The sequence below is a fragment of the Meriones unguiculatus genome, chromosome 1, assembly GCF_030254825.1.
Source record: "Meriones unguiculatus strain TT.TT164.6M chromosome 1, Bangor_MerUng_6.1, whole genome shotgun sequence".
Lineage (NCBI taxonomy): Eukaryota > Metazoa > Chordata > Mammalia > Rodentia > Muridae > Meriones > Meriones unguiculatus.
In genome coordinates this window covers 192079395-192092707 of record NC_083349.1, presented here as the reverse complement: position 1 = coordinate 192092707, position 13313 = coordinate 192079395, and the positions used below count along the sequence as shown (strand labels likewise).

Genomic DNA, 13313 nt, shown 5'->3' with positions numbered 1-13313 from the left:
AAGCTGCGATAGTTGGCAGAAAGCAATTTTCTTTACATTGTGGAGAGAGGGTGGAAGATCCCCCATATTTTCCTTCCCTTTTTGACTCTAATGTTTCATTTTGTCTTGCCCCTCTCTGCTGCCACAGTCCTGAGGGAGAAAGAGTAGGAGAGACGTGAGCTGAAAGCAAGAACACCTGTACTTGAGCATTTTACCTCTCTGGGACTTAGTTTCCCCATTACAAAATGGCCACATGTCCTTTAGGCTCCAGTAGCCATTCCCTGAGCATCGACGCTGGAGACAACTGGAGGGCACAGACACCTTGGTCATCAGCCGCTGCACTCCAGTGTACTGTGACACATAGCATGTGCCCAGAGAAGCCTGATTGCCGGAGGAATAGCCCTACCGTGACTCGGGTACTCCGCCTCACAGTGGGAGTGCACAGGATGAACAAAGTCCCTATGCACGCCAGCCCACTGGCTGTAACGGAAGCAGCACATGAACGTAATATTCATGTTTCTGAGCTACAGTTCAAGGGCAGTGTGTGCCGGGGGAGTGAGAGAGGGCGCTGTATAGATGAGAAACACTTGGGTTGCATCCTGGAGAGGGCTAAGGGTCTGACAGGTGAATTGGAGCCAAAGAGGAGGGACTTTTAGGTCAGAAGTGGTATTGCAAAGGGAAGATTTGGGTGTGGCCGGTGCTGAGGCTTGGGGTGGGGAGGCGTCCGAGCTCCCAGAGAAGCTTTTTCGGTAGCCTGTGGGGAAGTGGAGAGCCATATAAGGGTTCTAAGCAGGGTATAAGCGCTCACAGGATCCCTCTGTGTCTGCAGTCGGGCTGGCGGGGCAGGGATGCTAGGTGGGGCCTCCCTGGGTAAGTCTGAGAGATAGCGTAGCTGATGGCTATGTGTTTAAGGTAGAGGACCCACATCCTGCTGCTTGCGTGCTGTTGGGGTTCCCTGGTTTGGTGTGGCACCTAGGACATAGGTCTCAACTTTCCTAGACAGGTTTACTTTCCTGTGTTCTTCAAGGCACAGCCCTTGACAGTTTGCAAAGCCTACTTACGTCTGACTCTAAGATGACCTGGAACAATCCCTTGAGGGCGTGGCGATGGAAGATCAGGGGCCAGCATCCTTGGCCGACATAGGCCCCAATGGGCTTCAACTCCAGGTTTCAGGGCCCCCAGCCAGCTGCCAGCACTACCTCTGTTGAACTTCTCTCTTCCGGTCCCCAGCCCTCTCCTTTCCCCACTTCTCCAGACAATGTTCCTTCCCTGTTTGCAGAGTATGTGGGGCTTTTCAAAAGCATTAATGATGGAGAGTAAATTGGAATCGGAGAGGAATCATCGCTGGGCATTCTCGGAGGGCTGCTTCTGCCCTTGCATCTCGCAGCCATATTGAAGCGGGCAGCCAGACTGGAATATGAATGAGTCTGGAGCTGGCATTGGCCTTAATCTGCTGGGAAGCCCTGCCTGGCCAGACAGCACTCACCAGTGGCAAAGTTGTTTGTGATGAGGTCTGTGCAGCCACTGGCCGTTGTTAGCCAGGACTGGTTTCTAGGGCCTGGGTTGTGTACAGTCCATGGCTACAGAGGACAGGTGACAGAAATCTTGAGCTCAGCTCTGACTGCAAATCTTTGTGCATGTGTCACAGATCTGCAGGTGGCCCTGGTAGGGGCAGGCATCTATGGAACCACATTGGCTCGTAAGGATCTGGGGACCTTATCTGGCTATTCTGGACCACCTGTGTGAACCTAGCTGTCCCTCTGTATCTTCCTGATCACTGTTCCTCTCACACTAGGGTTTCCATTTTTGAGCTGCTTGTGGTCTTTGGAGCTTAAAGGAACCAGGTAGGTAATGAGAGGCTCTGGCAGATGGGGTGTAACAGGGAGTGGTGGAGACTGTGGCTCAGACACGTCTATCTTGGAGCCCTGTTATAGCTCTTTCTCATGGCTACAATGCCCTTGCTGGATGGATAATATTCATCTGCATCTTCAGAGTTTGGCTCAGCACCCGGCAGCCTCCCTAAAACACCACTCATGTCAGTCCTTCTGCTTCGATATGGGAAAACTGAGGCCTAGAGATGAAGGACAGAATGTTCCCCTGCTCTGCTTCGAGCAAACTGTACCACTAAGCTCTTATAAATCTTCACAGCAGGATAGAGGGGAGTTTCTGTGCCCCAGAAGCCCTGGTTTTAGAGGTGAGGAAACCAAGGACCAGCGTGGCTGGAGTGGGGTCTTCTGTAGATCTGTGTTTGAGTCAGTTTGCTGGAGCTCAGGCCAGCTGCCTGCTTCTGGGGGAGGCGGGGAGGATCAGGAGGTGCTGAGACATACGTGGAGGCACCAAGGAGCAGGTGAAGCCAGCAGGACAGGGGGACCCTAGTCCAGATCTGTCACCCAGTGTGACCAAGGCCAAGCTGAGGAAAGCCCCTGGAGAAAGGAGTCAGAGGGAATCGAGGAAGGACCAGTTGAGCCCATGTGGCCTTGATCTGGTTGATCAGCATTCCTGCCTGGTCCCATTGCTCCTCCACCCCAACTCATAGTGACATCTGTTATTCCTTATATGGGAGGTGGTGGCTGCAGTCCTCAGGAAGGACCTGAGGCTCAGCAAGGCCATTTAACACTCCAGGGAAGCCAGTCTCCTACTCCAGTTAGGGCAACAGAAAACAAAGGAACGACAGATGCAGACAATTGCTAAGTGACAGCACAGACCAGGCCTGCCACCTTGTGTGTAGGGCAGACATACCCCTGCACACTCTCAGAACTCCAAGGGCCACCATATGTAATATGTAGTCAGGGACTTCCAGGGTGGGGTGGAACCAAGGCCCAGAGAGCTCAGGTGAGATTTGAGGTTGCCAGTCCCTCCTGACCTCTGCCCTATCCAGCCAGTGTCTCTCTTCCTCAAATGGAGGCTCACTGTACACCGAAACTGCTCCTCCTCCTTGGACAGCTCCTTTTCCACGGCCTGTGTGCTGTCTCCATGACACCCGTACCACCTTGTGTGTAACTGGTGTCTGACATATAGGGATATTACATGCTTCAGCCTTCACTTTAGTGGGGACCCCCTTACTCAGTTCCTGCTTGGCAGCTCTCCAATCCCTTTGGGCTCTGGACACGCTATCTCGGAAAGGTCCCGAGTCAGTATGAGTGCAGAAGACCCCATTCCAGCATATATTCATATCCATCTCTGTCTCACAGTTCCTGGGGTCCCGGGGAGGAACTCCCGTTTCCATTACTGCCCAGGTGTCGTGGTTAATGCCTGCTGCCCATTGTGCTGACATAGGGCAGGAAGCTAGGCATCTGTGCCCAGGCCGTGTCATTTCTGTTCTACCCTGCCACCTTATGAAGGCTCATGGTGTACCTAGGTCACGACCAGTGCTCTGATAACCCATTGATTTATCCCACAATCGTCTGTTCCTGGTACCTCCTCTGTATCCAGCCTGGACTGTGCTCTGGGATGCAGAGCACAAGATCTACCCTGCCCTGGGGAAGTCAGAACTGCCATGAGCCACAGTGAGAAGAGTGAGAGCAGGACTTGGCAAAGGTAGGGACACCAAGATGTGGCTCCCTGAGTCCATAGGATAAGCTTCTCGAAGGGTAGTAGGAACTGTCCAGGGAGGGAGGATATCCTGGTAGAGGAACAGCAGGTGCAGGTCTGTGAATCCTGATTCTGCCAGGGAGGACAGGTGTCCTCCACTGACCGAGGTAGATCTGGGAAGCGCTAGGACCTGGCTTGAGGATAAGGGTCAGCATGGAATGGGTTCCCAGGGGCCTAATGGGTCCAGTACAGAATGTGGGGAGATGTCAGTGACAGCCATCTCCCATCTCCTCCATCCAGAGGGAGTGAAGCAGGCCCTTCAGAGGGTTGGATCCACATGTGGAGTGCAGCCTCTGGCCCCTGAAGATGAGACAGAGGACCCTCAGAAGGAGCGGGAGCGATGGCTCAGTACTCAGGAGGGCCGCTGCTGTTGTAGACTATTCTAGTTCAGCTTCCAGCTCCCATGCTGGGAAGCTCACAGCCACCTACAAATCTAACTCTAGGGATCTGGTGCCCTCTTCTGGTCTCCACTGGCATTTGTACTCATTTGTGCATGCACACATGCTCTCTCACACACAGAGGGGAGGGAGGAAGGAAGAGAGACAGAGGAGAGAGAGAATTAAAATATTTTAAAAGTCTTTTAAAAATCTTTGTGAAGTGGGTGGGCTGGACTAGGTTAGTGAGTGTCATTCTCCACCAATTTGTTGGCCCTTCTTGTCCTTGTCTCATATGACTCAACTTGTCTCCTTGAGGTTATATTGAGAGCCAGTGTAAATAAATATTTAAGGGAGAGGAACCTCCTAGATTTGCAGAGGCTTCAGTCTTGTAGGCAGTTTCCTTTGGTTTTGCTCATTGTTTCACAGTGGGAGAGGTGTATCTGACTGGCCTGGACTCTTGGGAGATCTGCAGCGTGGGTATTGGGGTCCACCCCTTGCTCCCAGCCTCTGCAGACATCCTAACACACACGGTCTCATACCTGTATCCCTGTAGATAGCAGCCTTGGGGATAAGCACCATCGTATACACAGGGCGGGTGGGGAAAGGAGACATGTGCACAGAGTCTCCTCACTGAGGGGAACCCCCAGACACACACACAGGCCTCTTGCGTTTCTTTCCCTTGAGACACACACACCCTCTTTGCTGTCACCCAGGGAGCAACAACAGACCCACACTCCCACCGACTACACAGACAGACATGCTTCTTGGAGTGCACACACCCTCCAGGCTCACCCCACTCATGCACCTCTCACCTGTGTACGGCAGTCTCTGCCCACCCCACACTGCTCTGCATCCTTCTCTGCAGCTGCAGGAAGGAAGAAAAACACACCCATCTCCCTCCACCCCAAGCTTTCTGCAAAGGCGCTCTCTGTTCCCTCTCCCTGTGATTCTCAGAGTTCCCCAGGGCGGTGACTTTTCATTTTCAACTACAGAATTCCTCTAGCCCACATCCAGCACTCGGTTAGGACTCAGAGTCCTGGGCTTGGGCCCCAGCCAGCCTATGCACTTGGGGTGACCTTCTGCCCTTGTCATCTTGGCCTCATATTCTGCAGCCAAGGTCTCAAATTGGTCCCAGAGTTCCAGTAGGGGCCTGGGGGTCGGCGCCTAGGGCCCAGTGGGAGCGTAGAGTCCTGCCTTTCAGCCGGAGAAGTGCCGCTTAGATCTGCATTTTATATTAGGGTCTGGGCAGGATTTAAAAAAATCCATTAGCTCTCTATTGATTTTGTTTTTCTGATTACAAAAGAAAATCCAGCACTACATTTGTGGAATGCAGAAGCCACAGAAACCTCTGTCCCACCTTGCCCCTCTCCCCAAAGGTGAGCACCGCAGGCCTGGCACACCGTTCTCCATCCATGGGTAGGCTGCTATATGTAAACACAGTTATTCTGAAGTAGCATCTCCATCCCCCAGTTGTCATGCCACTGTACCTCACACTGCTGAATGACTGCAGAATGTTCCCTCGCGTGGAAGTGCTATGTTTTACTTGAATATTTTCTTATTGATAAACACTTAGGCCATTTCCAATTTCTTTCTTACTCTTACTGGCAACGCGGCTCTGAGCATCCTTGAGTATTTTTATGTGTGTACTTGCGCTGTTTTTTTTTCCTCTGTAGAAGAGGCTTCTGGAAATGGAATTACTAGGTTGTAGGGTGTGTGGGTTTAAAATGTTAATCAATATTGCCAAATTACCCTTGCAGTGGTTGAGCCAGCTCCTCTCCCTTCAATGGTCTGTGAGTGTTTATTTCCCATCATCCTTGCCAGCACTGCTTGTTATAAATCATTTTAATTTTTCCCAATCTGATGGGCAAAAAAATGGTATCGTGTCGTTTTCATTTGCATTTGCCTGATTGCTAGTGAGATAGAACATCTTTTCATACGTTTATTGGCCAATTTACTTCTTCCTCTGAGGATTTCTAATTCCCTCCCAATTTTTCTCTTTTGTCTTTTTCTTATTGATTTGTAGGGGCTCTTTGCATATTAGTGATATTTTCTTGCAGTGCCTTACTTGCATTTTAACATTGTTTATGGTGTCTTCTGCTGTACAGATGTTTTACATGTTTATGTAGTTGGATTTGTCAAATTTTCACTTTACAGCGTCTGGATTTAATGTTTGGCATAGGAAGGCTTCCCCTCCCTCAACAAAGTCTCGTTTCAAATATGAGTTTTATTGCTGAGAATCTTCTCAAAGCTGTGTTTGCAGGCTCCTTCACAGCTGTGTGCTCCTCTCAGCAGCTGCAGAGCCGTCTCTGGCGGGAATGGGGGGCAGTGGCCCCATCTGTTCACCCTTCAGCTCTGTCCTTTCCCAGGTCCGTCCAGGTCTGAAATAACTGCAGCTCTGTCTTTGCGCCTCCGTCTCTTGGACGCTCTGCCCCACCCCTCTCGGCCTCTCCCGGGGTCTGCCCCAGCTATTTTCTCATTAGGCAGCAGTACCTAGGAACGCCTAGGTGGGGAGGGGACAGGACGGCAGCTGTCAGGAAATGAGCTCCCCTCCTCACCTTCTGCCTGCCATTCCCGCCTCAAGTCATGAGGATTAACAACAGGCTTTGTCCCTGTTCTCTGCCCTCTTTCTGGAGGGCAGGCTCAGAGCCCCCTCTAGTCCTGCCTCCACCAGGAAGCCTCTCGGGCCCTCCTCCTTCCTCTTTTCCGTAGTCTTGGACCTGGCCCCACCCTTCTCTCCCTGCTGTCCTCTCCTGCCTGCTCAGTGCAGGGCTCCCTGTAGTCCAGCTGCTGCTTCTCAGGGCTTGGTTTCCACCGGTGAGGCTATGCTTGCTGCTGGAAGACAGAGCCTGTGGATGTCACGGGGCTGGTCTTCCAAGCTAGGAATCATGAGGAGAGTGCTTTGTTATACACAAGGAGCTCAAAGCACGTGCCCGACTCCCGTCACTCCTGCCAAGTGGGTACTCTTGCAGTGCCCTTTCCCTTCCTCACTCATCTGTTTGCCCCTGGGCACCTCGGACTTCCCAGGTGCTGTATTGGGCCTGAGGTCTGAAGAGAACAAAGTGTCACGCTGGCCATCTCCTGGTGGAACTCCAGTCCCTACTTCTTTGTCAGCAGAGTGCAAATTCTCCCCACCCCCACCGCTGGAGGTGGGATAGATACTGTCTTCAGGGAATAAAAGGGGGCTTTGCAGAGCCTAGCTTACCAGGACTGTAACAAAATACCTGAAACAGCCATCTTATGGAGCAGTGGTTCTCAACCTCCCTAATACTGTGACCCTTCACTACAGTTCATTATGGTGACACCCCAATCATAAGGTTACTTCATTGCTATGTCATAACTGTACTTTTGGTACTGTTTTGAATCGTAATGTAAACATCTTCTTGCAGGACCCTTGTGAGGGGGTCATTCGACCCACAGTTTGAAAACTTCTACTGAGTAAAGGTTTATTTTAGTTCACAGTTTTAGAGGTTCTGGCCCATGATTGGCTGGCTTGTTACTGCAGGCCTGTAAGAAGGTAGTACCTCATGGGTAGAAGAATCATGGAGCAAAGCCCTTACTGCTGAAGAGAGTGTGGGGTCACAATCTCCAATGAAAACACACCCCATTGACCTAAGGGATCTCCCACTAGGCCCTTGCCGAGTTCAGCCTAGTTCAGGCTCCTTCTAGTACTGCCTCCTTGGGGACTGTGCCTTTAATACACAGGCCTGTGGGAGACATACAATCTCCATACTATAGCAAAATGCTAGTGGAAATACTCTCCACAGCTTTCTGGAAATGAGGCCTCCGTGGGCTGTAGAGGAGCGAGTGAGTGCTTGTGGGGTGAGTAGGGGAACTGGGAAGTCTCTGAAATACAGCTCCCATGCACAGCTGCATAACCTAAAAGCCAAGGCCGCCATCCCTGACTCCTGGTGCTGAGTCTGTCTGGATGTCTTCCCTTTAATCGGGAGGGGTCATCTCTGCTCATGCATCTTCTGCGTCCTTTGCATCTATCTCAGTCACCAGGCTCATGGTGGGTACTTAACAGAGAGTGTGGAGAAGAGTGGGAGGATGAATGAATGAAAGGCAGTGTGTTGTTGGAGGTTGCCGGATTGGCTGCGGTTGGCTTGCTGGGGGATGCCAGCCCTTGCAGCTCTCAGTCTCCAGTCTGTAATGATGGGAAACCTCTCTGACTCCAGTTCTCTGTGGTCTCTCCCAGAACAGGAATATAACTTCTATCACATGCTATTTGTTTGCAGTGTTCGGCCCCCATCCCTTTCCCCCAGTGGTGAACCCACTTTGGCAGCATCCTCCAGTTGCTGCTGAATAGGCACTGGGTTTTCAGGGCTCCACTGAGGAGCAAGGATCTAGCAGGGCAGGTTGGATGGAAGCCCTGCCCCTGCCCTGGTCCCTCCGTCTGTAGCCGAGTCTCACATCCTTCCTGGGACTCAGCACATGGGCAGGCCTCGTGTCCAGGAGAGCACTGACTCCCACTGCAGCTCCTCCCTGCCCCAAATCATTGTCATGCTCTGTCTGTGGTCCCATTTCCATAGCAACTTCTTGTGATGCCTCTGAGGAGAGCTTGAGCTTCAAAAAGGGCTGGGGGAAGGGAGCTGGAGACCCATTCATTGTCTGGGAGCATGGCAGCGGGGGCTTGAGAAGCACTCATGGGGATGGCTTGGCCTGCCAGCTCAGGTAGAACTGGGCTCAGGGCTGCCAGCCAGGTGGTCTGGAGGCCTGCCAGGGACATGGCTGTCCTTGTTGGCCTGGGCCTGGCTGGCTCATGCCAGTCTACTGGGAGCCAGCTTGGGCAGGCACTGAGGGCACTCTTGCCTGGCTGATCCTGGCTTGCGGGACTCAGGCCTGATGCATTGTTCAGGCTCTGGCTACCCACCCGTGCCAAGCTGACACCGCTGTGCCCTGCCTTGATCTACAGGATCTTCGGTCATTGAGAAACACCCATAGGGCCAACTGAATTGGAGCACAGTATAGGGCATGAGGGTGTGTGGCCAGTGGGACCTTTCTTGTCTGGCCCTTTTGTGACAGCCAAGGTCCTGCTTAGCACCTGATTCTCTGCCTCCTTCTAGGAGGAGAATCTGCAGCCCAAGAGGCAGGAAGACCCCACCTTTTAGACCCTACCCTCTTGGTGGACATTGAACTGACATCTTAGATTGCTAAAACACAGGATGGACTCTGGGAGGACCTCAGAGCCTTTGTCATTTTCTGCTCATTGCATCAACCGATCTTAAAGGTCTGTGAGAGGCTCTGGGGATCAGGCCCGTGCTGGATGGCCCCACATGGTAAAACCAAAGAACTCAGGGCCTGGACCCCCAGGAAAGGCATGTGAGGGCTGCTGGGACAGAGCCAGGTTTTTGAGGCACTTCCCCACTTGCACTTTTCCCTGTGGTCTTTTGCTTTTCGTGGACTCCTATTTGAAGGTGGATTACCACGGTGCTCCCAGAGTCACACACCCGTGAAATCACGCCTGTGATGTGCCTGTCATGTTTTTCTCTAATAGACAGGAAAATAAACAAGCCAATGGAAGTAAAAATGTTTGTGTACTGCCTAAATCCCTCCCCACCCCCCATACCCATGCAACCCAGAGACATGTGTCTTACTTACACTCTGAGAAATAGATCATTTGGGGACCCCTCAGTGATAACTCAGAAATGGATTCAGGGCTTTGAGAGGTTGAAGAAACTGAGGCAGAGGAACAAACAAACAAAAACAAACAAACACTCTGCTCAGGACCACAGGGTCATGAAGTAGAAAGAGCTGGGAGCACAGGCCTTGTTTCTGGCCTTCTGGCCTCGTCCCGTACCAGCGGTCCCAGGCTGGAGCCCCAGCATCTTTCCTGCTCCTGTCTAGGATGCATTCCGGAACCTTTCTAGGATGCTTGAAGGGGGAGTAAGGCAGACGAGAGGCTGGGTGGGAGCTGCAGGAATCTCTGGGCTTGGGGGAGGCAGCCGGGGCTCTGCTGACTGCATACTCCGGGGTTAGCCTGGAGCCTGCATCAGCGCCTGGTGGCCAGGGAGGAGGGAAGTGTGGTATTGATAGACACCTTCGTCCTCCAGGTCCTGAGTCTCTGCTACTCTCTTGCTGCTGTCCTAGCAGAAGGAAGAAACCCTTTTTTTCTTGAATGATGGAAGCGAGGCTTAGAGAGTTGACTACTCCAAGATCACAGGACTAGTTGTGAGGATAAGCAGCCAGAATCATCACCCTGGTGCCAGATACCCAAGTCCTCAGGATTTCCCTGCTCTAGCTGGTGGCATGAATGTGTAAGTGCATGTGTGCCATTGAGTAGAGTGTGTGTGTGTGTGTGTGTGTGTGGTGTTAACTGCACAGCTGGGTAAACTCTGACCTGTTTGCGTGTTTACCCCCGTACCATCCTGCTCACCCTGTCTGACAGCCACCTCCTCTTTCTTCCCACAGACTCCTGTATCCACAGGCCCTGAGGTGCTCGTGTCTGTGGTCCAAAAGGCCAACTGAGCCAGGCCCAGGCTAATCCCAGCCCGTCTGCAGCCAACACCACCCAGTGACAGGTAAGAGGCCCTGTGTGGGTTAGTGGACCTTCCAGGGAGGGCTGTCCCATGGCCCGCCTTCTGCACGCTTCCATCTGTCTGTCTCCTCTGCAATCAGATCCCAGTAGCCCTTGCTGTGGCCAGTCCTGGTCCATAGCCAACTCAGAAGCCTGGGGCACTTTTCCCAGCCACATGGTTTCACAGACAGCACTGGCTAATAGGTTCCCATTTGGCACGGGGGAGGGGAGGTCCCTAAGGGCTAGCTGAAGCACCGTGCACTTAGTCCTGTCACACTGTTGACCAAATATGTGCTTGACTCCAGGTGAGGAGGGAGTGGGAACGTGTGGACGGAGATGTCAGTGTCCAAGAAACTGTCAAGAGGCCAGCCTTGGCTCTGATGTGTGGAGTTAATGGGACTCCACAGTTGACATTTGGGTACAGAAACCTTCAGGGCAAGACAAGGCTCAGATCCTAGGTGTATGCATCTGTGACAAGCACTGTCATCTAGCCGAACTTGGCTTTGTGTGAACAGAGCAGATGGCCTCTTGGTCTGTAGCGCACAGAGCGGGCACTCAGTGTGTGAGGTGACAGGCCTTCCCATTCCGTGTCCCAAGTGAGGGAATGTGTAGAAGCTGTGACATAACTGATGAGAGGGGAGGGGAGCAGGCAGGACAGGAGAGGGATTTGGGATTCTACTTGGCCTGACCATGGCTTGACTGTGACAGATAAGTCACCTTATTCCTGTGTCTGTGCCAAAGGGACGGCTACAATGTAGGAACACTGTCCAGTCTAGATGCTGTTCTCCATTCTAGGCTCAGCAGGGCCTGGAGGACAGCTGTGGGTGTGGAGAAGGAAGTTGTCGGGTGTGGCAGGGAGCACACCCTGTTTTTCTTTCCCTGACACCAGGCATGCCTCTGAAGTCCACTTAGCCCATCAAAGCAGTCCTGACAGCTGGCTGGTCCTGGTGGACTGGTTGCCTGTGGTAGTTACCAGGTGATGGGCAAGAAGCCTGGATGATGGGGCACCAGGTTTGGGGTTCTGCCTCACTCTGGCCAGGAGGCTGCTGCTGTCCTGCCTCTGCCCTCTGGGCAGCGGCATTGACAGGTATAAGATGGAATAACTCCAGGAAGTGCAGCGCAGGGGGAGCCTGGCTCAGCTGGGGGCTGGCAGGGCTGGCTGAAGGAGATGATTCCAGGCCAAGGCTGGGAGCCTGTAGGGTCCTTTAAAAACCATCTATTTTTCTGGTTATAAAATGTAATGTGTGTTCTCAATAGAAAAATGCAAGCGCTCGGGTGTTTTGCCCGTCAGTCTTTTACAAAATATGTATTTATGACATAATTGGGATCAAGCTGTACTTACTGTTTTCTAACCTGCCTTTTGCACTTAATACTACACCAAGATCATTTTCCCATCATTAAATACTCTTCTATAATGTGATTTTTAATGGCAGCGTAATGTTCCAGCCTGTGTTGCCGTGTCCCATTTAACTAGTTCTCTGTTGTGTATTTTGATGGTTTCCAGTGTTTTGTCACTATAATAAAGCCTGGGTGAACAAAGTAGTGCATGAAGGGCGAAGCTGGCAGGAAAGGGCTGAGGTAGGGGAGGGCAGCCTGAGCTGTATCGTAGAGGTTGGGCATTTGGATGGTGTTTGGGCCCGGCGAGCTGGCCAGCTGTGGAGAGTTTTTGCTACTGTGCCAAGGAGGGGCAGGCATCTGGCTTAGTGAACCCCTGGAATCTTCAAGAAGCCCATGTTTTTCCTTTCTCTCTCCTGTCTGCTTAGCGGTGCTTCTTGAAGTATTCCTGTGATTGGGAAGGGACAGGATGGCAGTCTGGAGGAAGTGCAGGCAAGGCTAGGTCCCAGGTGTTTCTGCCTTACACTGGCAGTACAAGGGGATCTGTGGTGTTTCCACGGAGCCCTGAGGTACTTGGGGGAGGCTTGTCCAGTTCTCATCCTTGTAAAGAGCATGCATTTCCTGGTTCTTGTCTGAATGAGTGTGACTGCTCAGACCAGCCTTTCCTCATCTCCTTCGGGCTGGTGGTTCACCATGGGGGCCCAGGAGAGCTAGGCATAGCTTCCCTGACACTTGGCTGCTGCTGTTGGAGGCTGCTCCAGTGGAGGCTGGGATTGCCCATGGGTGTGTGTCTGTGGGGATTCTCAGGGCAGACGGTCTCCTGAGTCACACGTTTATCCTTATGTGGTATATGCTATGTGCTTCAGGGGTGTTCCTGGTGTCATCACTGGCCTTGTGGTTCATTCGTCTCCTTCTCCTGACCTGCTGGACACCACTGTATACCAGGTGTGGCTCTTTGTGCTCAGCATCGCCCCTCTCAGGGACACGTCAGACAAACTCCTGTCCTCACAGAACTGACCTTCAAACAGGCCAGACGGGGAGATTTAGAGCAGTTCAACAGTCAGGCCACAGAGTGATATGTGTTATCAAGACAAGAGAGGCTAGAAAGAGGGTAAACCCAAGGTGGGGACCTCCAGTGCTAGATGGCCGGGACGGGGCTGATGGCAGAGGCTCCTTTGGAGGAAGAGCAGAAGCCTGAGGTTCTGGACAGAGCAGACCTAGAGATCACCATGGAGGCAACTCATAGTTCCCAGGCTCTGGGTAAGGTGGGTGGGCCAGAGAAGCGGGAAGGCAAGTCTCAAGACCCCAGCCCCATTTTAGACCAGTGATGGCAGTGTTAGCCTGGCGGCTTTTGAAGGGGCATCTGCAGGGTGGTTGTAGGTGAGAGCAGAGTCTGGGGATGTGTGTGGTGGGCACAGTTACTCAGGGACTGGGTAGGACTGGAGGAGAAGACAGGAGTCCTATTTGGAAGTGTTCTAAAGCTCGGGCAGGTGAGGTGGACCTGTGAGTTTGCAGCT

General features: G+C 52.4%; 1 protein-coding gene across 10 annotated transcripts in view; it reads left to right on the top strand.

Annotated features, from left to right (window-relative positions):
- The window catches only part of Lingo1 (leucine rich repeat and Ig domain containing 1), a 176557-nt gene that overhangs the window by 11693 nt on the left and 151551 nt on the right, over positions 1-13313 (top strand). For 9 of the 10 annotated variants that reach the window (XM_060374374.1, XM_021633558.2, XM_060374383.1 and 6 more), the window contains exon 2: positions 10356-10465. The gene's annotated coding sequence lies outside the window, so the exon portion shown is untranslated. Of the gene's footprint in view, positions 1-10056; positions 10202-10355; positions 10466-13313 lie in introns of those variants that run through there. The other variant, XM_021633560.2, reaches the window with a different exon arrangement.